We start from the raw sequence: 26,772 nt of genomic DNA on the forward strand, positions 1-26,772 counted from the left end.
AGTTTTAATAAGCTCCTTAAGTGATTCAGATGCCACTGAAGTCTGAGGGTCTGCAAAAAGGCCTGCCTTCTGCAGCCTGGAAGAGTGGCAGAGGAATTAGACTGTAGTCTTCTTCCAATTGCTCAACCTGCAGCGATATTAATGATGATACCTTCTGGGCTTACTTGGACAAGTGAGGTTGGTTGAGCTTCCAGAATGCAGTCCACTGCCACCTCCACCAGAATGGTTACCCCTCCAAGGCTGCCTGCATTGCTTCCACTGCCTGAGAACACTCCACACCCCTGGACAACCTCCACCAACTTTCTGTATGAGACCTGGGAACTGGGCCAGGTGGCTTGACTCAGAGCACCTTGAATTCAGGGAAGTCTTTTTTTTTTTTTTCTTTTTCCCCCCTCTTTTAAATTGCCTTTTTTTTTTTTTTTTTTCTTTTTTCCCCCTCTTTTAATTTGCTGAAAGGTGCATGGACTTACCAGAGAGAAAGAAAGGGAGAGGGAGAAAGCAATTTCCAATGGGGCACGATCACATTGCGATCCCTTCCCCTCAATTTCTCCATCCTGTTGGGATTTTCAACATGCATCCACACATGTCCAGTCTGTTTTTCAAGCCTCTCTGTCCAGGACTCAAACTGCAGTCAGCCACATAGGATTGGGATTTTCTCTTTTAACCACTAGGCTATGGAGCTGGCTCAACCTCAGGAAAGTCTTTTTTATTTTATTTATTTATTTATTTTTGTGCTGCTGTGTCTCTACTGCTTCTTCTTCTTATTATTATCATAATCTTGTTTATATTACATTGAATCACATATATCTTTACAGTGTATTACGTTTCTTTTTCCAGAAGGAATACCATGCATATCAGTCAAGACAAAGACATTACTATCCACGTCATCATCATCAAATAGCTTTTCATCATTTTTCCAGAATATTATTATTATTCTAATTACTTTTTAAACATTCAATCACTGTATGTCATTTTGCTTGTAAAAAGAGTTTACCCAACATGAAATACTTCTCAGGCCAGTCCAGTTTAGAATACATATTATCATCAACAGGTAATAAACCATTTCTGTGTCCCCCTAATGTCATGCCTCTCTATTTGTTCTCTTGCTGTCCTTCTCTATGTTCTTCCCTTTTCCCGCCACACTGTCTTCAGTGTCTCTGACTATTTTCACTGCTTTTATGCCCTCCAACATTTTGGTCTCTATCATAAAGTGAGGATAGTTGGTATATATTATGTGGATACATACAATATCTTTCTTTCATATCCTGGTTTGCTTCACCCAGCAATAGATCCTCCATATCCGACCACTTTCTATCAAATGCCAAGGTCTTGTTGTTTTTTATGGCTGAATAATATTCAATCGAGTATATGTGTCACACTTTTTCAATCCATTCATCTGTTTGTGGACATTTGGGTTGGTTCCATGTCTTAGTGATCGTGAATAATGCTGCAATAAACATTGATGTGCAAGCAGCTTTTCTGACTGAGCATTCTCCTGTCCTTTGAGTAGATACCCAGAAATGGGATGGCTGGATCAAATGGTAGTTCTATTTGAAGGTCTTTGAGGAACCTTCATATTGTTCTCCACAGTGGTTGAACCAGTTTACATTCCCACCAACAGTGTAGGAGAGCTCCCCTTTCACCTCCTCCCTGCCAACACTTTTTTTTTTTAATACTTATCACTTTTTATATTTTTAATGTTTACCATTCTTACAGGGGTTAGGTGGTATCTCACTGTGGTTTTAATCTTCCTCTCCCTTATAATGAGGGATATTGAGCATTTCCTCAAATGCTTTTTGGCTATTCATAAGTTTTCCTAAGAGAGATTTTTATTCAACTCATTTTCCCATCTTTTAATTGGGCTAATCATTTTTTTTCGAGTAAGCCACTTGAGTTCCCTGTGTATTCTGGTTATCAGCCCCTTGTCTGAGGCATAGTTTACAAAAATACTCTCCCACTCTGAGGGTCGTTGATTCACACTTGTTACTGTGTCCATTGCTGTGCAGAGATTTCTTAGTCTGATATAATTTGACTTGTCTACTTTAGGGATTATTGACTGTGTTTTGGTAGTCTTATTTAAGAAGTCTTTACCTACCCCAAATGCCAGGAAAGTCTTAAGCCTTGAATTGTGCCAGTTCCACAGCCTGGCCTCCAGGTTACTATTGGCCACTGCCCCCAGCATGGCTCCTGCCCAGATCTCTTGGAGCTTATTTTGCTACTGCTGCTGGTATTTACTTTGACGGCCTGGCAAACAGGCTACTAAGTGGGTGTTTTACAAAGCCAGAGTACAGACCCCAGATTTACCCTAAACTATTCATATCACTGGGAATATCATTGGGATCATCTGAAACCAAATTTCCTCATTTTCTGTGGAGCCATAACATAGTAGGCTGAGAAGGAATAATATGGAAAAGGAAAGATCAGCTGGGTTTTCTGAGCCAAGCAAAAGACCAGCAGTTTGTTATTTACGTTAATTCTCACATCAGTGTGTAAGAGAACAAGCTTCCCTATGCACAGTGACTGAGGCTCAGCTCGGTTAACTGGCCAGTGTTTGCACAGCAAGGATCCTGCTGACTGCGAGTTGAATCCTGTTTTTCTGATTTTGGAGTTATTGACTAGTATCAGTTTTATTTTGTTGCTATAACCAATTCCCACAAGCCTGGTGGCTTAAAAGAACACACAGATATTTAATTTATCTTGCAGTTCTGGAGGTCAGAAGTCCAAGGTGAGTATCCCTGGTCTAAGATCAAAGTGTTAGCAGTGTGAGTTCCTTTCTTTAGGAGCTGGGGGAATCTGTTTCCTTGTCCCTTCTAGCTGCTAGAGGCTGCCTGCATTCCTTGGCTTCTGGCTGCATCCTTCTCATGCCGATGAAGCTGAGTTCTCTGCCCATAGCCAGGGATGGCGTTTCTGCTCACGAGGGCTTATATGAGTACACTGGGCCATCCTAACACTCCAGGGTGATCTCCCACCTTAATTTTTTTAAAAGGCATTTTTGCTATAGGGCTTGAGCTTGCCAGAGAGACTGAAAGTGAGAAATCACCCCCCAAGGGCATGATATGGTACAATGCCTTCTCCTCCATTCTCCTCTCAGGGTTTTGGGCATACACACACATGCTCATGGCATGAATTTCAAGCTGCCAGGTCTGGGACAAGAACCGCAGTCGATTATGTGAGAGTCCAGCGATGTAACCACTACACCATCTGCTGGTCCCATCCTTAACCTTAATCACACCTGCAAGTCCCTTTTGCCACTTAAAGTACCATATTCCCAGGAACCGGGATTAGAACATGGCCATCACTGGGGGAGAGAAGGTGTTATTCTGCTTACCCTACCATTCTAGAAGGACATATTCCTGGCTCAACAGATGCAGAGGCAAATTATTTTATAAGCCTTAGTTCCTTGATAGGGTTCTTTTATACTTTTTAGATAAGATATGCTTCTGGTTCTCTCTCTCTCTCTCTCTCTCTGTGTGTGTGTGTGTGTGTTTATGAAGAGCTGTTGATTAATACCAGTAGCATAGCCATTTTGGATGAGTGTCATGAATTCTTACAGAATTAGATGTCATTAGCCACTCTCCTTACAATTCATCTAGGTTGGAAAGAGAGAGGATGGCAAGTGTTAGAGAGGATGACAAGTGTTACAGAGGATGAAAGGACCACAGGGCAGGCTTTAAGCTACATTATTTAGTCCAGCCCTCTGATTTGGTACATCACAGAACTCGAGAACTGTGTGGAAACTTCACCTCTAAGCACCCTGATGATCTTTCAACCTGACTTAAATAGTTTGAGTGAAGGGAGCATACTACTTTCCATCACAGTTTATTCCAAGGTTGAATATTTCACTGCTTAGAACATTTTTATTTTCCTGCAGTTAAAACATGTCTCTCTTTGGATTACACCTACAGGTCCTGGTTCTGTCTTCAAGGGCTTGCTGGTTACCTTTCTACAGGGAGGTGTAGATGGAGATCTTATCTTTCTGTGTTCATACGTTTTAAAACTGTATGTCCTGCATTATCTTGCACGCATCTTCAGGGCCATTAATCTTCCTTAGACACAATGAATTTATTCACATCCTTGTTAAACCTTGGTGGTCCAGTCTCTACCCCACCTCATCCTACTATCTCACTCTCTCCTCCTGTGCCTGGTCTCCATCTCAGGTGCTATCTCTGTTTTCTTTGGCCATCTCACATGGAAGCCCTTCTGATTCTTTACTCCCATGGTGAGACTGGTTGATCTTCCAGGAAAATAAGCACCAACCCTAGAAGCACACTGAGCTTGCTGACACTCTATGAAGGGGGATAGATCTCTTATGGGCTGAATTGTGTCCTCCCAAATTCATATGTTAAGGTCCTAACTCCCAGTAACTCAGAAGGTGACTGTATTTGGAAAGAGGACTTGCAAAGAGGTAAGTAGGGCAAACTGAGGTCATATGGGTTAGCTTAATCCAATGTGACTGCTGTCCATACAAGAAGTAGAGAGCTGGTCCTGGTCCTGTAGCCTGGTAGTTAAGGGAAATAGATGCAGCATGCTTGATCACAGTTTGAATCCCAGCCCTGGAGACTTGAGAAACACATAGGGTGTGTGTGTATGTTCCAAATCTTGACAGGATTTGAAATGGGGGAGAAGGGATTATGATGTGACCACGCCCTACTGAGATTTTTTTTCTCCTCTTTCTCTGTCTATCTGTCTCTCTGGGGAGTGCAGGTGCCCTCTAGCAAGTTAAAAAAGTGGAGCTTAAGATACAGAAATGGGTGCAGAGAAAGACCCTGAAAAGAAACAGAAAAAAATGGCCAAGGAAAAAGAGCTCGGAATAAAACCAACCCTGCCAACTCTTTGATCTCAGACATCTAGCCTCCAGAATCATGAGAAGATACATTTCTGTTGTTAAAGCTACCTAATTTCACAAGCTAATGCTTACCCCTACTCATCAGGCCCACATCTTGGCCTTCTGTCCTTTCTATATGAGTTATTCCCTACAGGATCTCCTGTCTCCATTAACCAAAGATAGAGAAGACAACCTCTAGACAAAACAGAAAACGAAAACAAAGCCCTCATAAAAACAAAAATATGATCAAGTTCCCAGCAGGCCATCCACAGGTTAGTTCATGTCAGGGCTTTGCCTTCTCTAGAAAATTAGATCCTAATTTTCGGGCCTTAATCATTGATTTTCTCAACCCTGTCTGGACTGTGGCATTATTGTCCTTGAGTGCCCAAAGTGGCAGCTCTGACTCACCTTCTAGCTTCTAATGGAGGGAAAGTGGATTTAATAAGCTGTTGGACAGGGCACTCTGGCAAACAAGGCAGATTTGGCCATACTGTAGGAATACTTCCAGATATTTGGGGTCCAAAGCTGATGGTTTATAGACATCACTCCCCATCAGCCTTGACAATGGCCTATGGGGCAGAGTGGGACCTGACCTTCAGAATGAAAGTGGGCAGCCCAGGTAGGTTTTGGAGCAAGGACAGCCTGAAGTTCCCGCCTCTGTGGAGTGGCCACGTAGGTTCTCAGGTGCCTTTGTGGGGATCATTTCTGTGAGACACAGTTTGTGTGTGTGTGTGTGTGTGTGTTTAATGGCAGTTGTGTCAGCTAGATTCTACATGGCCAACTGGCCAGTGTGAGTCCCAGACTGGTAGCTTGAAAAACACAGTTTGTGTGTGTGTGTGTGTGTGTGTGTGTGTGTGTGTGTGTTTAAGCTCATTTTTAGCTGGATGCCTGAGCTATGTTGAAAGCAGAAGAAAGTTCATTCCTTTCTGTGGGTTCCACCCAGATGGTGTCTTGAGTTAGGAATTTATTATGGAAGTTGAGAAAGGCCAGTGTAAAAAGCAAACACAGCCTTCTGACTAGCCAAGTTAGGTTACTGGGAGCATGCAAGTCAGGAGGACAGGAGGCCAGGGTCTGGAAGGGAAGGTCCCAGGGTGGACCCTTATTACTGACAGCCAGCTTCCTTCCTTGTTCAGTGCTATAGGGCAAAACCAGTTGTCTTGGTTACGGAGCCTGTTTTCTTACAAGAGCAAAGGGCAGACATATTAATGTATGTTTGTGTCAAATGCAGGAGTCCTGAAGGATGGTGAGGGATTCAGACAGCTGTGGGTAGGGAGTTTTGACCTAGCTGAGGCAGGGTGACTTATAGGAAGGAGGGAGAGTCAGATGTATGCAAGTAACTGAGTATTTCGATGTTTCAATCGCCTTCTCCTCTCAGGTTGAATCACAGCTCTGAGCCCTCTTTGGCTGACAGTGAGCAACAGTGAGATGAGTTCTGAGATTCTGGACTCTCTGGGCTGAGCCCCTGTGCATGTTGAAGTCACCTGGACTGATGATGTAGCCCTGATGAATCTCGTAGCCATTGACATTATTATCTCAGGAGCGATTTTTGACACAGGGGCTAAAATTAGCGCCCGATATTGTTCACTGCCTTGACATCTGGTGAAAACGGGAGGACCTTGAATGGCCTAACAGCAAGTTCTCCTCTCCACTCTATTCCGACAGATAAGGTCCCCTAACCAAACAGCTTTCTTTATCAAGGGAACCATACACAGTTCTGCTAATCCCTAAGTAGCAGGTTTCAGTTTCCTGCTAGCCTGTGGGATTATTCAAACAAGCCAATTATATTTGCCTGTGGGAACCAGCGGTCACCTCATCCTCCTATTACTATAAGGCCTGCCTCCCACAGCCCCTGGTCATTCACTCTGCATGCCCCTGTGTGATGTATTGTCTTTTTCACCTGGCTGTGAGCATATGTGAGCAATAAACTGCTGTCAAGCATATTGCTCCACTGTTGAAGTGTTGTGTGCGTGGCCATTCCCATAACCCAGGTGTGGGAATTCTTTCCTCACCAATGAGGTGAAGCGGAGATTAAAACAGACTCTCCCCAGCCCTGCCTGACAGCTGTCAGTTTAGGTTCTCTGGAGAGTGGAACTGCTATTCCCAATTTAATTCAATGAAATCTTTGAGTGACTCAAACCAAGTTCCCATTGGTTTGGGTAGAAGGGCACCACTCAGGGTCAAGCCTGGGTACCTTCATGCTCTTACCTCTGAGGTCACTCTTTGCTCCTTCCTGGTACCAGGTCCTGTGCCTCATGAGCTCTGCTAGCCTTCTTCTTTTCTCCTTAGAGGCATTTATTAAATAAGACTTCTGAAGGCTGCATTGGTTTGTTAGCATTCTCATGGTTCAGATGCTTTCTTTCTAGATGAATGAATGATTGAGCAGGAGGAAGTAAATTACCTGTATAATAAGGGAATTGGCTTGATGTTCCTTAGGGGTGTGTATTAGTCAGGATAAAAGACACAGCTGCTGTAACAAAATACCCTTGAATAATTTGGCTTAAGAACAAAGGCTTTTTGCCTCCCACACGCAGTCAGTGGCAATGGTTTAAGTCAGCAGGTAACTCTGCTCTATATGATTTATCAGGAGCCCCGGCTAACGGTGACTCAATCTTCATGTGGTTTCTAAGCTCACTTTGGTCGTTGCCATCCAGCCAGTAGACTGGGGAGAATGTACAAATCTGGAGCCACAAGGAACACAACTTTCCCTGTAAACAAGTGAGACAGAAATGGCACGTTCTGTGTGCACTCATACACCATCACTGGACCTCAGGCACATGGCCATCTCTAACTGTAAGGTGTAAAAACCAAAATTTTTGACAAGCCAACATTTTAACAGAGTTTATTTGAACATAGGGGGATTTGAATCAGGTTTTTTTTTTTTCCCAGAATGATTGCTGAGCAAACCTGGGATAATCTTGTGGTCACTCAGTGTTTTAAGTTCCACAAAGGGAAAGTGATGTACAAAAATGGAAGAGGGAATGAGGTCGAGAAATATTTGGATTGGTTACAGTTGGGTGGTCGGCTATACAAACGGTCTAAAAGGTGGGCTTTCTGTGATTTACTGAAGTGTGGCTAGTGTGATTGACTGTAACTTAGCAACCAGCTCAGGAAATAGCTTAACATATAATTTTGGTTTATCCATAGGAACCCAAGAGTGAGAGTACAGTGGTTGTTTTAGGCCAAAATAATTTGGTTTAACAAGGGGAACTGATAAATACCACTCTTGCAGGAAAGCAGTGTCCCAAACACAGTTACTATGGAATAAGAGGAGAACTGACTGGAGGGGACAGCTAATGGTCTTCTCCATGAGGAACAACTTGATATGGATGAGGGACACAGGGCTGGGAGTAAGAGAATATTGGTTCAAGTCCTGGATTCCCTTATAGCTGTGTGATCTTGGGCAAGTAATTTTTCACTCTGTGCTTTACCCTCTCATTCTGTGGAATCAAGACTACAGTCTTGGATACCTCACTGAATGGTTGCGAGGATCAAAATGAGAGGGATATATAAGCTCTAGATTGCTGGCATATATAAGATATGCTGATGTCTTCAGCCTCTTCTGGCTTTGACATTTTGTGTCCCGCCAGCCTGTGGGATTATTCACATCAACTGATTACATTCATCTGTGGGAACCAGTGGTCACCTTACCCTCTTGTTACTACGATACCTGCCTCCCACTGCCCCTGGTTGTTCACTCTGTTCCTGAGTACGGTGCCCATGTAGGGATGGGATTCTCCGCATTGACATACTGGTTTCTTGGGAAATTCATCCTCACAGAATGACTGACTACCAACAAGAATCAATGGAGATTGGAGTGGGAGTAATCCTGAGTGCTCAGCAATTACTCATCTGTAGCCAGCAGATTGCACTGGGAGTGTCTGCTTCTACCTACAGCTTTAAAAACCACTTTCTGCCTATGGTGAGAAAATGGAAAGAATTCAGGAAGATTCGAATATATGTAATGGAGGGGAAAAAAGAGCTAGACAGGCAAGAATTAGAGCTAGGGTTTTCAACCTTGGGTCCAAGGACCTTTGGAGAAGTCTACATGTAGACATTAGGGCTGTGGACCCCTCGAAAGGGTAATGCAAAATTTTGTAGGTTGGGACCAGCTGTTAGCGTAATGGCTATGACACTGAACTCCCATGTGGTCGACTGCGTTTCGAGTCCTGGGCCCGGTGGCTTAAAACTCACGCCGGGTGTGTGTGCGTGTGTGCCCAAGATCCCGAGAGGGGAATGGAGGAGAAGGGATTGCGGCATGGCCATCCCCTCTGGGGGGTGATTTCTCACTTTCTGTCTCTCTCCCTGTCTGTCTGGCGAGTGCACACGCCCTATGGCAAAAACTTCTTCAAAACAAACAAACAAAAACAAACAAAAAACTTTTTGTAAGTATGGTGCAAATAGCTCTCCTTCTGGGGAGGAGTTCCATGAAGTTGCCTGAATCTCAAAGTCCCTGATGCAGAAAGGCTGAGATGCTTGCGTGTGATAGGTAATCTCAATCAATGCCCTATAAAAAAGACAATGACTGGGACCAGCAGTTGGCATAATGGTTATGTTGCTGGACTCCCATGAAGTCGACCACGGTTCAAGTCTCAGACTCAGTGGCTTAAATTCATCCCAAGTACGCACGTGTGCATGCCCAAGGTCCTGAGAGGAGATTGGAGGAGAAAGGATTGCAGTGTGGCCGGGGGATGATTTCTCACTTTCTGTCTCTCTGTCTCTCTCTTTCTGGTGAGTGCATGTGCCTTATAGCAAAAACCTCTCAAAAAAAAAAAAAAAAAGACAATGACCAATTGGTATGTGTATAGAGAAAGTGATCCAGAAGCTAGGATACAGGAAGCAACTTTTATAAGAAGGGCATATAGAAAGGACTTAGGCTGTTTAGTGTGGAAGTAAGAGGTTGGGACATAGGGTGATCAATACAAATGCAATGATCAGATTTCTATAGGTCACTGTAGCAGGGCTGTTGGTGCTCCACCCACATCTCCCCATAATGGAGGCCTGAACATGCTGATGGCTTCCTATGCTAAGTTCTTAAGCTCTGTGTGAAGGCTTTCCCTGGCTGTAGAAGTTTGATGGTGCTTGAGGCAGGTTGAAATGCTGATGAATTTACACTCTTGGGAGCAGTGCTCAGCCAGTGATGCATGGAAATGGGTGGGTAAAACCACAGCTTCCTCACCCTTTGGGTGGGATAACTCTAAGGTTTGTTTTATATTAACATCAAACACTAGAGATATAATGTGATCCATAAATGTGAGCCACAAGATACTTTCAAATTAAAGTAAAATGAAACAGGTATAATTAATTCAGTATGTCCAAAATATTGTCATTTTGAAACATCAATAAAGAAAATCATAGATAAAATATCTTAAGCTTTCAAAACATACTAGATTTTCAAAATCTGATGTGTATTTTACATTTATTATACATCTCAATTTGGTCTAGATATATTTCAAGTACTCGGTAGCCCCACTAGCTAGTGGCTGCAGTATTGGCTGACACAGTTCTCTATCATCTCCCAGAGGTTTCCCAGAAGGGTTAAGTTGCAATTGCCCATGTGGTAACCTGCTTGTTAACACACCCATACAGGCATCCTTTCCTTTCCTGTCTTAGTTTCCCACTCCTCGATGTGGGGAGGTGGGTCCTAAGAGTACCTTTAAATCAGTGTCTGCTTTTGGGGATCCATTCCCAAGGTAGGCAGTAATGAGACCGAGGTTATTCCAGAAGATAGCACTGGAATCCATGAGTGAAAGTAGCATGACAGCTTTTGGCTTTAGGTTTGGAGGAGGCCTCGGTACACCTTTCTTCATTCATTTAAAATCCGGGTTCATCCGACACCAGCTGCCTCCACCATGCAGCCCAAGTTCAACCCCAACAAGATCAAAGTCATGTACTTGAGGTGCACTGGTGGCAAAGTTGGTGCTACATCTGCCCCGTTCCCCAAGATTGGCCCTCATGGTCTATCTCCACAAAAGGTTGGTGATGATGTCCCAAGGCAACTGGTGACTGGAAGGGCCTGAGAATTACTGTAAAACTGACCATTCGGAATAGATAGGCCCAGATTAAAGTAGTACCTTCTGCCTCTGTGCTGATCTTCAAAGCCCTCAAGGAACCTCCAAGAGACAGAAAGAAGCAGAAGAATATCAAACATAGTGGAAACATCACTTTTGACGAGATTGTTAACATTGCCTTACAGATAAGGCACCAGTCTTTGGCTAGAGAACTCTCTGGAATCATTAAAGAGATCCTGGGGACAGCCCAGTCTGTAGGCTGCAATGTTGATAGCTGCCACCCTCATGACATCATCGATGACATCAACAGTGGTGCAGCGGAATGCCCAGTTAGTTAAGAAGCACATAGAAAAGCATCTCAATAAAGGATCATGTGACAAACAAACAGAAAAGTAGCAGGAGAGTTGGCACAGCATCAGAGCCATTCATTCATTCACTCATTTGTTCATTCATGCATTGGTTCAGTCATTCAAAAATAAATGTTGAGCTCTTGCTATATTCAATGCACTATGTTAGGCACTATCTAGAAAAAGGGGGGCAGCTATAAAGTGCCCCATCACCAGGGTTGGCAAGCAGATGCAGAATGACTGCTTGGTGGGGGTAGCTCCATAAGGACTTGATGAATCAGACTAGGATTTTGATTTTGATTTTGATCATGTGCTGTTTGGCATACTTTCCAGCCTATCATCTCTGCCTTTCATGACTCATCTGTGCCTTGGTGGAGTTTCTCACAAGTTAATAGCTTATATCCCATGGCACACCACTCCCTAAAGCTGCAAATCAAGGTTTTTGTGACATCTCTTCTTTAGCAGTGACTTGTGATTAGGTTGTTGTTCCTAAAAAAGGTCCATCCCTCATCATCTTTGCAATTTCCCCTTGATTTTCTTGTTTGGCAAATTGCAGTTTTCCAGATAAAGACTGGTTTGGAGTCTACTCACTTTCCCCCCTCATTACTCAGCCAGAAAACACACTCAGTCTCCTGTTACTGGAAGGACTTCAGAGACCATCTTGCTCAATGCTTGTATTTCAGAGATGAGGAAACTGAGGACTGGAAATGGGAAATTACTTGTCCGAAGTCACATAGTAAAATAGTGGCACTACTGAGGTGGAAAGGAGATGCTTGGGTCTCTGTTTAGAAATCTCTGTCCTCATCTCTGGCCTCTCCTAGCCTCCAACCCCTGGCTGAGCCCAGGGCAATGTTGTACCAGAAATACACATCACTGGCTGGGAGGTGGAAGAGATGTTTCTTCTCATGATGGGAGAGAATGTTTTTGGTTCTCAATTGCCCTGAGACTGTTGTAGTTAGCCATATAGAAGATTTGACTCAGAACTCCAGCTCCTCCTTTGACTGCTGTTGAACTCTAAAGTGGGACTCCTGGCCTCTCTAAGCATCAGTTTCCATGTCTTCAAAGTGGGATAGATGACTGCAATAACTGTTATATCAGTTTGCTCTGATGATAAAGGGCAAATCAATCCTTGCCCCAGATCATAAGACAGAAGTCTGCTCTAATGTAGTTCTTTCCTCACCATATGAATGTGGAGGCCTTATGTACCATGGGGTGCAGCTGTAAGGTGGTAGAGACTCTGACAGCGTTTGTAACTGTAAAGAGCAGAACATCTTATAGGATCACTTTGATATTTATCATGATCAAAAAACAAATTTTTGTGGTATAAAGTTATTGCATTTGAGCTTCTTTGTTATGTAGCATAACTTAGTTTATCCTGATTAATATACTCCCTTTTGAAGGTAAGAGAACTGAGTCCCAAAGAGGAAAAGTTCGTATGCTCAGAATCATATGGAATTATGGTCAGAGCTGATATTCTACTCCTGTTTGTCTCATGGGGTTGTTAGGATAGCGGTCATAGTCCACTGAAAATTAAACTACTGTGTAAAATGAGCTTTCCAAGGTTTGTTTTTTTTTTTTTTCAAAGGCCTCATAAAGGGGCTCTGTGCCCCACTCTGGAGGGCAGAAGCTACCAGGAACCTGCTGGTCTGGAGAACCCTATTCTATGTTCCAAGCCTGAGTTTTTGCCTCATAGGGACCACTGGATGGCTGCTGATAGCCATGGCCATCCTTTATGCTCTAGCGTGAACATTGGTTTGTTTCCCCCCCCCACCCCCACAAAAATATTTTTTGTCCTAAATATCAAAGAATCTGAATTTTGAGGATCAGCTAGTCCAACATTTTACTGGAACACATGCTAGGTGCATGGTCACCCAGTCTACGTGAGAACACATCTTTGATTTCCAAACCTTGGAGATGAATCAGTCTAAACTAGACCTCAGCTTTTCGGCCTGAAAAGCTGCCTCTTGTTCTCCCTCCCAAAGTCATGTACAGAGAGCTTGGTCCAACCAGTCTTCTTAACATAAGTAAAGCACATTATAGACAGAAGAAATAGCTTGAGCAAAGACATGGAGCTATAAGAGAACTTGTAACAGGGACAGTATTTATGAATAAGTATTTTAAACTTCTTCCCTGGGGAAACATTCTGGCCTGTTTGATCAGTTCCTGGGCTTACCTTTGTTGTACAGAATCTAAATAATATATAAAAATAGAAAACACTGTGGATGTCAGAAGATAAAGTAGATCTACCCAATGAAGAAGTAACATGGAAACATATGGAGGGAATGGGAACTTGAAAAGCCTCACGGTCTGGACTGAGGGAGGGAGGGAGAGAGTCTTGGGCAAATGTTCATGGGAAGTTGAAAGCAACAGTAATAGGAGAGTGCTTAAAGATGTTTGTAGTATGTATTAGGAATGCACTTCTTCCTTTGAAATTTCTTAGAGGCTGAGTAAGCACTACTAATGTATTTTACATTAGTTTTAGGTTGCTGGACTATTTATTTCAATATCACATTGTGTCAAGACTGGCCCACCTGGCCCTGTCTGTATTTGGGTTACATGGCTTTGGCATTGGACTTGTGAAGCGTTAGTGCCAGGATCATCAGGGGTGGAGAATATCAATATGTAAGGCTGTGACAGAGGAGGAGAGCCTTCTGTGCAGTGTTAGATTTATTCATGTTGCCTAGGTCACGTAAATTATGGTGCTGTTTGTCACCTAGAGAGTGGGGAATAACAGTAATGATAATTGCTCACACTTTTACGTGTGCCCAGACAACATCTAAGAGCTTTACCTGTGTTATCTCAGTAATCCTTACAGCTACCCAGTGGAGTAGGCACATTATCTCATTTTATAGAAGGAGTTGAAGCATGGAGAGGTTCAGGGATTTGCTAAACTTAACTCCAGTTGGAACTGGTGAAGCCTGTATTTGAATCCAGTAAGTCTGGCTCTTATTAATTATCACAAGGATCAAAGCAGTAGTTTTTGAAGGGAGGAATGACTTTGGAAATCTCTGTACGATTTTTCTTATCTGTTTTTCTCTTCTTCCTCCTCTCACCTCTCTTTGGTGAGGGACTTACCATAGCATTATGTGAATTTATTAGACTTATAATATAGTTTACAGAGGCAACAGTTTTAGTTAAAGAGAATTGGTTACCTTTTCACAATGTCATGTTTCTCATTTTCTCTCAGCATCTTGAGCTTTTTCAAGTTCCTCTCAACTCCTAAGTCATTCAGAAGCATGCTTCTCAGTTGGAATATTAGAAACCCTCACAAGCCAGTTTGAGTTTTGTTATTTGTTCAGAAGAACACTTAAAAATAAATCCAGGAGTTGATTGTGGAAGGAGAGGAATGAGTGAGAGCTGGAAGGGATAGAGAAGGAAGCAAGTGTGCGCCCAGTGGGCTTTATTGGACATGAGAGGCTCCAGTCATCCATCCGGAAACCATCCACTCATCTGTTTTTCTACCCTTCAAGGGCACAGACATCCTCTTCCATCTCTCTATCATCTGTCCAAATCTTGTACATCTTCTTTCTTTCCTTCCCTCCATCCCTCTGTCTTCTTCCTTTCCTTCCTTCACTGGTTCATTGACTTATTTATCGGCTAATTGACCGAGTCATTCTTTTACTAAATACTTTGTTAAGAGAGATATTTTGCTATAGGGCCTGTGTGCTCTCCAGAGAGACAGAAAGCTAGAAATCTTTTCCCGGGGGGATGGCCATGCTATAATCCCTTCTCCACTCTTCTCTCAGGATCTTGGGCATGCCTACACACGTGCCCAGTGTGAGTTTCAAGCTACCGGGTTTGGCACTCGAAGCAAACTCAGCCATGTGGGAGTCCAGCAATGTAACCACTACTCCACCTACTGGTCCTAATTAACATATATTGAGGATATACTCAGCTCTAGGCCTTGTGTTAGAAGCTGAGATAAAAGATACATGAGTCATAGTTCCTCTCTGTAAAGGGACCCTAGTCTAGTAGAGAGGATAGAAGTGAAAGCTGACACATCACAGTAGCATACCACAAGTGCTAGGAGAATGCTGGGAGCCCCCAAAAGGAGGATTGAAATGTAAAATGGGACTCTAGCTTCAGGTTGGTTCTTTTTCTAATGCCTCAGTGAAGTGACACCCATACCATTTCTCAGTAATCAGCCTGGAAGAGTTGACTTTTTACCACTTGTTAAACATTTTCAGTATGCCTAAAATTGTCCTAGAGAGTTCAAAAACACTTATATTCAATATTTCCAACAACCCAACAATGAATTATAGTTCATAGGATTTAAATATTTTTTTTTTCCCTTAAGATCACACTGATAATGAGAGACAAACAAAGGAACAGGGAAAGTGGTGGAGAAGGGGTGGGAACTGGTCCAAGTTTGCCCCTGGGGGAGCTGACATGAAGCAGATGGGGTTATAGGAATTTCAGTCAAATTGGGTTAAGTCCAGTTTACCCAATTTGTGGTAATGTCCAAAGGTGTATCAACTAGCTATCAAACTACTCCCCAAATTCGCACTCACACAGCTATGCGTAACTGGATGGTGGGTGGTTTACGCTGGGCTTTAAACCATAAATCTGGCTGGACTAAGCTCCTTCATGTGAGTTTGTTCAGATTTACTCCACCTGTGTTTATTCTTGGTCTAAGGCTAACGGGGTAGTCTGCTAAGGCCTATTGACCTCTCTGCTTGGTATAAAGTTTTCAAAATGTAACAAATATATAGAGTTCCAAAGGAACCCAATTATAGTGAAATACAGTTATCTAAGTGTTAAAACAACTATCCAGGTAAAAGGTGACCCAGCCCAGTAGTGGAGAGGGCCAAACCAAGCAGAAACTGGTGATACCTCGGGAGCAAAATGCCACATGCAGGCCATACCTTATGGACCTGGGCCAATTCCTGTGTGAATAGCGTGTTCATGCAGCAGGTGCCTCCAGAGTCACAGACCAGCCTTTCCCCACTAGCAGTCTGAGGTGGGTATGCCTAGAAGTTAATGTCTCAGTCCCTTCTCAACAACCACACCAGCAGAACACAGCTTTGGGGACATCATGTCACAAAATTTGCATGTGATTTTAAAGTGATTCCCATATGATTCACACCTTAGTGGCATGAGTTCCATGTGATTGGTGTGGGGTTAACACATGATTGTGATGACCAGGATAGGCACGTGGTTTTCCTATGATTGTCATATAAGCCCCATGTGACTGCCACATGATTACCAAGTGATAGTCATGTGATTTGTAGTAAATTCAACATGATTCATGTATGATTGCAAAGTGATTGGGATGTGGTTCCCACCTGATTGTCACGTGACTGTATGTGAATCTGATGTGATTAGCACATGATTCCAATATGATTAACACATGATTGTCCATTAAGTTCATATGATTGGTATGTCATCTTAACGTGAGTCTCATGGAATATAATGTATATCACCTGTATTGCATGTGAGTTCCATGTGATGGCATGTAAACAATATATAATGTCATATTAGTTACGTAAGTTACACATCAGTGACAAATTATGAACATACTAGTAACATGGACATGTGATACCACACTAACTACATGTAGCACTAAAGCTGTGTTATGAACATGCCCATGACATACCATGTCATGTGAGTTTTATACTAGCCACACGATGTAGACATGCAATGCCATAGAGTCACATATGAATAAGATGACACTAACACACAAGCAACATATGGGCACTACAGTGTTACATATAAGCAACACATGAGTGACATGCTAGTGACATGCAATGAACATGTGAACTCCTTGCCATGGACATGCTAATAACATGCAACTGACAGGAGATGAGCATGCTTACACAGTGTTGGTGGATTACATGTTAGTGACATGTTTTCAACATGTGAATACTATGTGGTGATGTGTGAGATACATGCTAGTGGCATGTGATTAACATGCTAGTGATGTCATGTAAGTTACAAGCTAGTGACAAGCTAGTAACATGGACGCATAGTACCAGGAACTGTGGCAGGTGCTGGAGTGCCACCAAGAGCCATGGCATGTGCTGGCATGGCACCAGGAGCTAGAGCACTGGGCAATGTGGTATCAAGAGCCATGGCAGGTGCTAGTGTAGCACCAGGAGCTGTGGTACTGAGAGATGTGGCGGTTGCTGGTGTGGTACTGGGAGCCTCAGCTGGTTCTGATGTGGCACCAGGTGCCGTTGCACTGGGATCCATGGTACCAAGAGCCATGGCAGTTGCTGGGAGTGATAGGAGCCATAGCACTGGGAGTTGTGGTACTGAGAGATGTGGCAGTTGCTGGTGTGACACTGGAGCTTTGGTACTGGGTGCCACAGTAGGTGCTGGTATGCCACTGAGAGCTGGGGCATGTGCTGGCATGGCATTGAGAGCTGTGGCAGGTGCTGGCATGGCACCAGGAGTTGTAGCAATGGAAGTCGTGGTACCAAGAGCTGTGTAAGTTGCTGGTGTGGCCTCAGGAGCTGTGGCAGGTGCTGGCTTGGGACTGAGAGCCGTGGCGGTGCTGGCATGGTACTAGAAGCCATAGCACTGGGAGCCATGGTGCTAAGGTCTGTGACAAGTGCTGGCATGGCCCTGGGATCCCTGCCATTGGGAGCCATGCCAGGAGTTGGTGTGGTATTGGGGAGACACACTGGGAGCTGTGACAGGTGCTGGTATGGAACTGGGAACCATGGCACTGGGAGTCATGGTACTGGGAGCTATGGGAAGTGCTGGTGTGGCACTAGGAGCTTTAACACCAGGAGCTGTGGTACTGAGAGCTGTGGCAGTTGGTGGTGCAGCCCTGGGAGTTGTGGCCTCAGGAGCCCTGGCAGGTGCTGGCATGGCACTGAGAGCTGTGACATTTGTTAGCGTGCCATTGAGAGCTGTGGCAAGTGCTAGTGTGGTGCCAGAAATCATAGCACCAGGAGCCATGGTACTGAGAGCCATGGTAGTTGCTGGCATGGCACTGGGAGCTGTGGCACTGGGACCTATGCTACCAGGAGCTGTGGTGGGTTCTAGTTGTCATCAGGAGTTGTACCAGGATCCATGGTATCAAGAGGGAAAGTGAGAAGTGTTGGCATGGCACTGGGAGCTGTGGTACTGGGAGCTGTGGCAAGCACTGGCTTGGCACTGGGAGCTGTAGCACTAGGAGCTGTGGTACTGAGAACCATGGCAAGTTCTGTCATGGCACCAGGAGCTGTGTCTTCAGAAGCTCGGGCAGGTGCTGGTGTGGCATCAGGAGATGTGGCATGTACCGGCATGGCACTGAGAGCTGTGGCAGGTACTGATGTGGCACCAGGAGCTGTAGCACTAGGAATTGTGGTACTGAGAAATGTGGCAGTTGCTGGTGTGGTACCAGGAACCATGGCTCTGGGAGTTGTGGCAGGTATTGGTATGGTACCAGGAGACATGGTACTTACTGGGAGACATGGCACTGGGGGCCATGGCACCAGGAGCCGTGGGACTGGGAAATGTGTCAGGCATTAGTGTGGCACCAGGAGGCATGGTAGCAGGTGACGGCACTGAGAGCCATGGCACTGGGAGATGTGGCTGGTGCCAGTGTGTCACTGGGAGATGTGGTACTGGTACTGTGAGCTGTGGCATCAGGAGACATGGTAGGTACTGGTGTGGCACTGGGAACTATGGTGCAAGGAGACATGGTAGGTGCTGGTATGGTACCAGGAGCCGAGCCATCTGGAACCAGTCTCATCCAATTTGAACCACTTTGAATTAGTTGTAACCAGTCTGTTATCCTGAACCTGTTTAATTGGCTAAAACCTGTATGAACTGGCTTGAGGCTATTCTAAACTGGTTGGAGCCAGTCAGAACTAGCCTGAACCAGTTTGAGCCCATCTGAGTTGACATAAATGAGGTAGAGCCAGATTGAACCTGTTTGAAACTAGCCTGAACTTGCTTGAGATGGCCAGTACCAGTCTAAATGATTCTAAGCCTGTGGCCTACAAATTAAGGGGCCACCCCTGATTCCAGGGCTGAATTGCTGGAGATAGACCTGGGCACAGCAGTCTGAGCTGGATGGAACCAAAACTGGAATTTAGCCATTTGGAACTGGTTTAAGCGGGTTGGAAACAGTTTAAACTGATTTGAGCCAATTGAAACTGATTTGAGCTGGGTCGAATTAGTCTGAATTGTTTAGAAGCCGTCTAAACTGGTTTGAGGGTGCCTAAACCCATTTGAGGCAGGATTGGTTTGAACCAGTCAGGACCAATCTGAGTTAACCTGATATGGTTTGAGCCATTTCAGGTAGTTTGTACTAGTCATGACCAGTTGAAACCTATTTGAGCCAGTCAGAGCCAGTCTGAACTGGTTGCTGTTAACATGTGGAGATTTGTGAAATGTCAAGGGGGGGGGGGGCTGGGTGTCTTTGTACTGTATTTGAAATATATGTGCAAATCTGGGATTAAAAACAAGTTTAAACTAATCTGTAGTATTGGAGGAAATGTGTTTCTTTATTAATACTTTAAATATCAAGGTAGCATAGGGTTTAATAATTACTGTGATTTCAAAGTATCTTGAATATAAATATTTTAAAAAACCTGATATTTGTAGAAGCTGTTAGGCAAATAAATATTAATATATAGATTTTACTGGTGAAAGCCTTGGATCTTGCTACTGGTACCATAGTTGTTGCCTACATTCACAATGTAAGAAAATGCTAAATTTTAGTACAAGATTAGTGAAAAAAAGATCTAACTTTTTTTTTTTGAGAGAGATTTTCGCTATAAGGCACGTGCGCTTGCCAGACAGACAGAAAGAGACAGAGAGACAGAAAGTGAGAAATCACCCCCCAAGGGGGATGGTCACGCCGCAATCCCTTCTCCTCCATTCTCCTCTCGGGATCTTGGGCACGCACGCACATGCGCCCGGCGTGAGTTTTAAGCCACCAGGTCTGGGATGCAAACCGCGGTCGACTACGTGGGAGTCCAGCGACATAGCCATTACGCTAACTGCTGGTTCCCAAAAGATGTAACTTTTTTCTTGCCCAAGTTTATAGATCACTGAATTTTATCCATAAACCCATAGATCCCAGATTAAAAAGTCCTGCTTCAAAGTCTTGCAAAACACGTACTTACTTTTAATTGGATACTGAATACAAATTCAATTGTTTTGAGCAATTTCTGAGATGTTTGAGAGTCATTGAGATAATTGGAGGTACCCTGAAGTTGTATAAAACTTGAACTAGGGTTCAATACACTAGTGTCTGGTAGATTTGTGGATAAGTGTGAGTGGGGATATTGACGACCTATAATTCCTTCATCTGAAAAATTTACATTATGTGACATGGCTCAAAGGTGGGCTTGGCTTTTCCAATTATCAGTAATGACATTTAAATTTATTCAACCCAAAAGCACTGGCCTGATGCCAGGGTGAGAATGGAAGAAAAATAAATGAAAATTAAGAAAAGCTGAAAGAAAACCAACTGTGCACAGCCTTTGGGAAATCCATTTGCAGTCACCTAGAGTCAGCAGGTCCATCTGGATAAAAACCAACATATTTCCACACTAAAGGACAGAAAAAAAAAATGGATGAGACCCCAGAGCAAAACTAATGTTTGAAGAAAAGGTGTTTCCAGCATGACCCACAAAGATTTTGATTATATTAATCATTTTTCGAATAATTTTCACTGGCACTGTAAAATCTTCCACTCTCACATGGGTTTTCCACCCTGTTCTCTCTCAGGGCTATGAAGGCAGACCTTGACTATTTGGTGTACCCAATGCTGTAAGGACAGTGTCCTCTGGGAAGGAAGGGACTGGAAACCCTTCCATATTTCTATGTAATTTTTAGGTGACAGGCTCTTGGCATGGCTTCCATTTGGGGATCAGGTCCAGAGAAGAGGAAAACCTCACAGTGGGGTTCAGGAACACTATTATCCTAACTCACCTTAGTTGCCAGGAGTTGGACAATGTAAAAATAAGAAGGAGAGTCCTGTCCTGCTGGGCTCAGGCAGACCCATGACTTCAAGCCTGCCCATTAACTGGCGAAGTAATATCTGAGTCATTTGAACCTTCCTAAGAATCAAGGAATGGAAGCTGAGAGTCCTTTGGGGTATCAAGCAGATGCACACTACTCTGGTATATGGTTAAGACCACCACACAGTCGCCAGGGAAGAGATATTATTGGTGTTAGAAGGGTCACTGAAAGGAATATGTCTCTTTCTATGGTTGGGTTTTACTTTAAATATATCATGTCCACAATGGAACTCAATATCTCTCCCTCCAACCCAGTGTTCTTCCGGGAAGTAGTGAAGCTGGAATCTTACATGCAATCTTCCTCTCCATCCCATATCTATTTCATCAGCAAATCCTACTCATTGCAGCTCCTAACTATCTTTGAAGCCTGTTGACTTTTTCTTATGTCTACTTCCGCCACCCTGATTCCAGCTACCAACTTTTTCTGAGTCTATGTCTGGGCGACTACAACAGGCTCATTGTTGATCTCCAGGTCTCACTCCACCCCAGTTTAACTGATTTTCCTGTAAACCTTTTATAAGCAAATGAGAGAAAATGTATTTGTTGAGTACCCATCATATTTTATTTAAAAAAAAGTTTTATAATTTATTATTTCCTTCATGAGTGAGAGATAGGCAGAGAGAGAGAGAGAGAGAGAGAGAAGCATCCTCCACAGGGGTCTGGTCATGCTGCAATTCCTTTCTTCAAGTCCATCAGCCCATTAGATGTTTAACACTTGTGCTTGTGCCTGGCATGTTTCAGGTTCAGTGGGCTGGGGATTTGAACACTGGTTGCCATGTGGAATCCAACTTTTCTTGAGCTGTTGTTATCACTGTGCCATGAAGTTGACATTCCCAGTAGGGTCTTAACACCATGATCAACCAGCTTCAGCAAGCCCTGGATCTGGACATGAACCCCAAACCTTCCCATATGGCTCAGCTTTGCAGAGAATTGCATTTTACTGCTGTTCTACTGCCCAGCCTCTCACTATATTTTAATTCTTTAATTAAAAAAATACTGGGATCAGCAGTTATCCTAATAGCTATGTTGCTGGACTCCCACGTAGTTGACCGTGGTTTGAATCCTGGACCTGGTGGCTTAAACTCACGCCGGGCGCGTGTGAGTGCGTGCCCCGGATCCGGAGAGGAGAATGGAGGGGAAAGGATTGCGGCGTGGCCATCCCCCCTGGGGGGTGATTTCTCGCTTTCTGTCTCTGTCTCTCTCTGTCTGCCTGGCGAGCACACATGCCCTATAGCAAAAACCTCTCCAAGAAAAAAAATTATTGAGGGGACCAGCAGTTAGTGTAATGGCTATGTTGCTGGACTCCCATGTAGTCGACCGCAGTTTGAGGCCTGGACCCGGTGGCTTGAACTCACGCTGGGTACATATGCGAGGCCTGGAAGATCCTGAGAGGAGAAAGGAGGAGAAGGGATTGCGGCATGGCCATCCCCCCTGGGGGGTGATTTCTCGCTTTCTATCTCTCTGTCTCTCTCTGTCTTTCTGGCGAGTGCACGTGCCCTATAGCAAAAGCCTCTCAAAAAAAAAATTAAAAAAATATTTATTCAGTACCTGCTACATGCTCCAAGCTCTGCTTTAGGCCTGGGAAGACCAGACATGTGGTAGCCCCTCTCTCTGGTGGAAGTGAATGTTAGCTGGAAACATCTCAATGTTAAGTGTCTCCGTTCTCAAGAAATGATGATTGTTGGGAGTCGTTTTAGACAGGAAAACCTTTAGCAAGGCTTAATCATCTTATTTTTTCATCATAATAATGAAAAATCAATTTCAAACAGGAAAAAAAAAGTTCGGAAAGGAAGAAAACCAAGGACCTACCACTTAAAATGAACACATGAGAAGATTTAATCATAGTTACTTCACATCTTTTTCAAAAAGATTGGTAACATGCTACACTTCCTGCTGCAATCTCCTTTGCACCCCTCCCTAGTCTCATTTGCCAGGTAGTCACTATCTTCAGGTTGGTACATTCTTCCTGCCCCTGTTTCAATACTTACATTGCACACAGATGTACTTATAATCTCTCTTTCTCTTTGCATTTGTGAATAAAAAATTAACATAAGTGATGTGATGCTGTACATATTCTGCAACTTGCTTCTTAAAATTCAAACATTATGTTTTGGAAATTTATCTATGCTGGTAATATAGATCAAGTACATTCATTTAACTGCTGTGTCATGAGCCAGCCTATGAGTACATCATGATTTGCCCCTGCATTTCCTTATGGAAGGTTATTTAAATTATTGATACTTTTAAAAAATGACAAATAATGCTACAGTAAATGTTCTTTTCAATATCTAGAGAGCATGTACACTTTCCAGAGAGAGACACAGAGAGAGGAAGCAAGAACCCCAAATGGGGCATAGTCACAATCCTTTCTCCTCCATGTCTCTATCCTGTCAGGATTTTGGGCACACACTCCCTGGCACTTGGTCTGTTTTCCAAGCCATTGGGAATTTGAATCAGAGTCAGTCATAATGGACCTGGCTCTCTTAACCACAAGTCATACCAGCTGGCCCTGAAGTAAATATTTTTATACTTCTTTCTTTGAGCATGGACACGAGATATTTGTGTATATTAAGACTTTATCAGATACTGACAAATGGCTTCTCAAAGAGGCTATTTTGCAATGTGGCAGGAAAGTTCCAGAATTAGTAGCTGGAAGACTTAGTTGAGTCCAGTTTTGCACCAACTCCTAAAATGACTTTGGGCTTTCTTTCCTCAGTTTCAATTTCCCCATCTTTAAGATAAAGGCCAGGACCAGCAAATCTCTATGGTTCCTTACTTCTGAACTAGTTTAAAGAATGTCTTGTAGAAAGGTTTTTTTTCTCCTGGGAATAAAAGAAATCTCCCAGAGGTGGACTTGCTGTAACCCATAGAGAAGGTGTATTTCAGAAGACAATTTGCACTTTTTGAGTTCCTACCAAGTGCTGGGCAATGTCATTTTGTACTGGGTCATCGGGAAAGTCATGACACATTTTTACATAGGAAAACACAGGAAAATACGTCATGACTTTCCTGACCCAGTATTTACTTGACTCCAAGAGATTAAATGGCTTTCCCAAGATTACAGAGCTAGCAAGTATAAGAACTGGGACTTAAACTCTGGACTGAAGGATTCTAAAGCCCAAGTTCTATTTACCATATAAGATTCCTCTTTGCCACAAAGCATTTTTCCCCCAACACCACAACACCCTTGTCTGAATTGTTACAATGGCATTCTCCTTGGGTGTCTTAATCAGCAAGGCAATTGAGGCCAAGGGATCCCTGGCCTGGGCAGACTCTGCCCCAGAAAGGCAGGGGCAAGTCTACAAGCTATGAGGAGGGGGCTGAACAAGAACCCTCATTCTGAGGAAGAATAAAAAACAAATGGGACTGAACCAGAGGCTAAGGACATCACAAAGAATGAACTCTGAAAGCATTTATCCTCCAACCACAGCTAATGACCCAGTAAGGAAATGGCATCAATAAGAAGCAAATTAAACATCAGCTTCAGCTAATTCGTAAGCACAGCTGCCTGCCTTCCTGCGTTCAATTTCAGACTCACATTATGAATTGCCTCCCTGGAGAAACTAGCCCCCTCCCATCAAAAAAGGCCTTGAGCCAATAAACCAACTTCTAATGGAGAAGCATCTTTCCATCGAAGGACAGCAACTTATCTCTGGGTCCTAGCTCTGTGGTGACACCAACTCTCGGAGCTGCCCAATCTCACTCAAGGTTAGTAATTAAGGTATAATTGAAATGAAATTAATTGCAATAAATGTGTAATTAGCACAGCCATTGATTAAGGACATTTGAAAAGCCGTCTGTGCATGAGACATTGATTGCCATGCTTTTCTTGATAAATGTAATTGCAATGATATCTTTTGTTACTCCAGAAGGTCTTTTTCGTCTAATGAATTTTCACAGGAGGGACTGGCCTTGAAGTCATCAGACTTCCTGAAAATCAGAGCTATAAAGAGACTATTTTAGGCTCTAGTTTAGTTGGACATAATCCTTTTTTTTTTTTTGACCCAGATTTCCTGTAGGATTGTTTCTGGTGGTCCCCTAACCTATATGGCATCTTAATGCAGATACGAGAAAAGCATCCCTTCTTTTGGGCAGATGCAGTCCATGCCAAGGTGTGCAGCTTAGTTGATGGGATGTGGGCTGGATTTCAAACCTCATTATTCAACTTTTGCACAGTGAACAACTTTTATAACCATACATAGCAGGCTTGGTATCCTTTTCCCTGTAGAGGGAGGTAACAGAAAGGCAAAGCCAGACCTTATCGGCATGAAACTTGTCTCAGGAACAAAGCCTATAGATCCTAGATGCTCCCTCCTGCTGCAGCTACCTTGATTTGTTGGATGCTGTGCAGAGGTGGCCATCTGGAATTCTGGGACTTTGGCAACAGCAATGAGGGAAGAGTGGTGGAATTGGGCCAGATGTGGCCTGGTGGGGCGGATATACTGTGGCCACAGGACTGCATGGCAGGCAGGTAATAGAGGTAGACCACAGTCCTGACCCCACTATCAGAGGAGGCATGGTGACCTCAGATCTATCAGGTGTTGTTCACATGCAGGGGTCAGAGGTGCCAGCTGGGCATTCTTACCAGAGATGTTGGTAGGCAGCAGGGTTGAGGTCTCTGGGGTCCTGTACTGGGTCTGGGGCATGGGTAATGGGGTTCATCTCTTAGCCAGAGAGGATATAGTATGTTAGTATGTAGCTAGTCACACACACATATAGTATGTAATTAGTGCATAGGATATGGTAAGCCAAGGCAGCACAATTTATCTCAGTCCCTTCCTTGGGTGGGGGCTGAGTCTGGGTGATGAGGGCTGAGGTTGATCATGGACACTCAATGACAGCTATTCCTCAGCTTTCTAGGTCTGGGGAGGAAAGGCCTGGGGCCTTCTTTCTGTGTCAACTCTTTATACCAAGGAGTTTGTTCTTGTTCAACCACTTTGCATTTAATTCATTCCCTCTGAAAGTATCTATTGGGTTCCTTCAAGGTGTAGATGCTATGTTAGTTGCTGGGAATGAGACTGGTGACCCAGTGTCTGCTGTCATGGAGTTCAGGGTTGGACAGGACAGAGAGGTTTTAAATAACCAACCAGCCTAACACAACCTGTGATTACAAGGTGGGACTGGCGCTTGGAAGGGTTTGGGTTCCTCTTTGGATCTACATTCTGTTCTTCCCACCTGTCTCCATGCTCTGGAGTGGATTGCATCAAATGACTTCTGTCATCTGCCTTGTGGTTGGACTAGGCCAGTGAGGGGCCTGGCAGGAGATGGAGGAAGGAAATGGAATTGATCATTTATTCCCCGAAGTCACAGGAAGTCAGCCCCATTCCTACTGAAGGAGAAATCTCTCCACTCAGTTCTTGGGTTCTGGTGACAGCTTTCCAACCTTTAGACCCAAGAGTGTTAATGGTGCCCCACTGTTTCTGGCTCTGGAGCACTGAATTGTCCTTTGTGTTTCCCTTCTCCCTGCCCTCATCTTTGTAGACAGTCTTCCTTTAAGCACTCCCCAGCTCCCTTGCCTGGTGTGCCATGTTTCTACGATATGTGGGACTTAGTGGGTTGGTAGAAGTACAGGGACTATGAGAAGTGACTGGGGAGCACTGGCACGATCTGGTGTGTGTAGGTGTGAA

General features: G+C 43.8%; 1 protein-coding gene and 1 pseudogene across 1 annotated transcript in view; both read left to right on the forward strand.

Moving 5' to 3' along the window:
• Positions 1-26,772, forward strand: part of PTPRT (protein tyrosine phosphatase receptor type T) — a 1,472,724-nt gene that overhangs the window by 110,246 nt on the left and 1,335,706 nt on the right. The window lies entirely within an intron of this gene.
• Positions 10,660-11,175, forward strand: LOC106734781 (60S ribosomal protein L12 pseudogene; annotated as a pseudogene).

The sequence above is a fragment of the Tupaia chinensis genome, unplaced genomic scaffold, assembly GCF_000334495.1.
Source record: "Tupaia chinensis unplaced genomic scaffold, TupChi_1.0 Scaffold000216_1, whole genome shotgun sequence".
NCBI classification, from domain to species: Eukaryota; Metazoa; Chordata; class Mammalia; order Scandentia; family Tupaiidae; genus Tupaia; species Tupaia belangeri.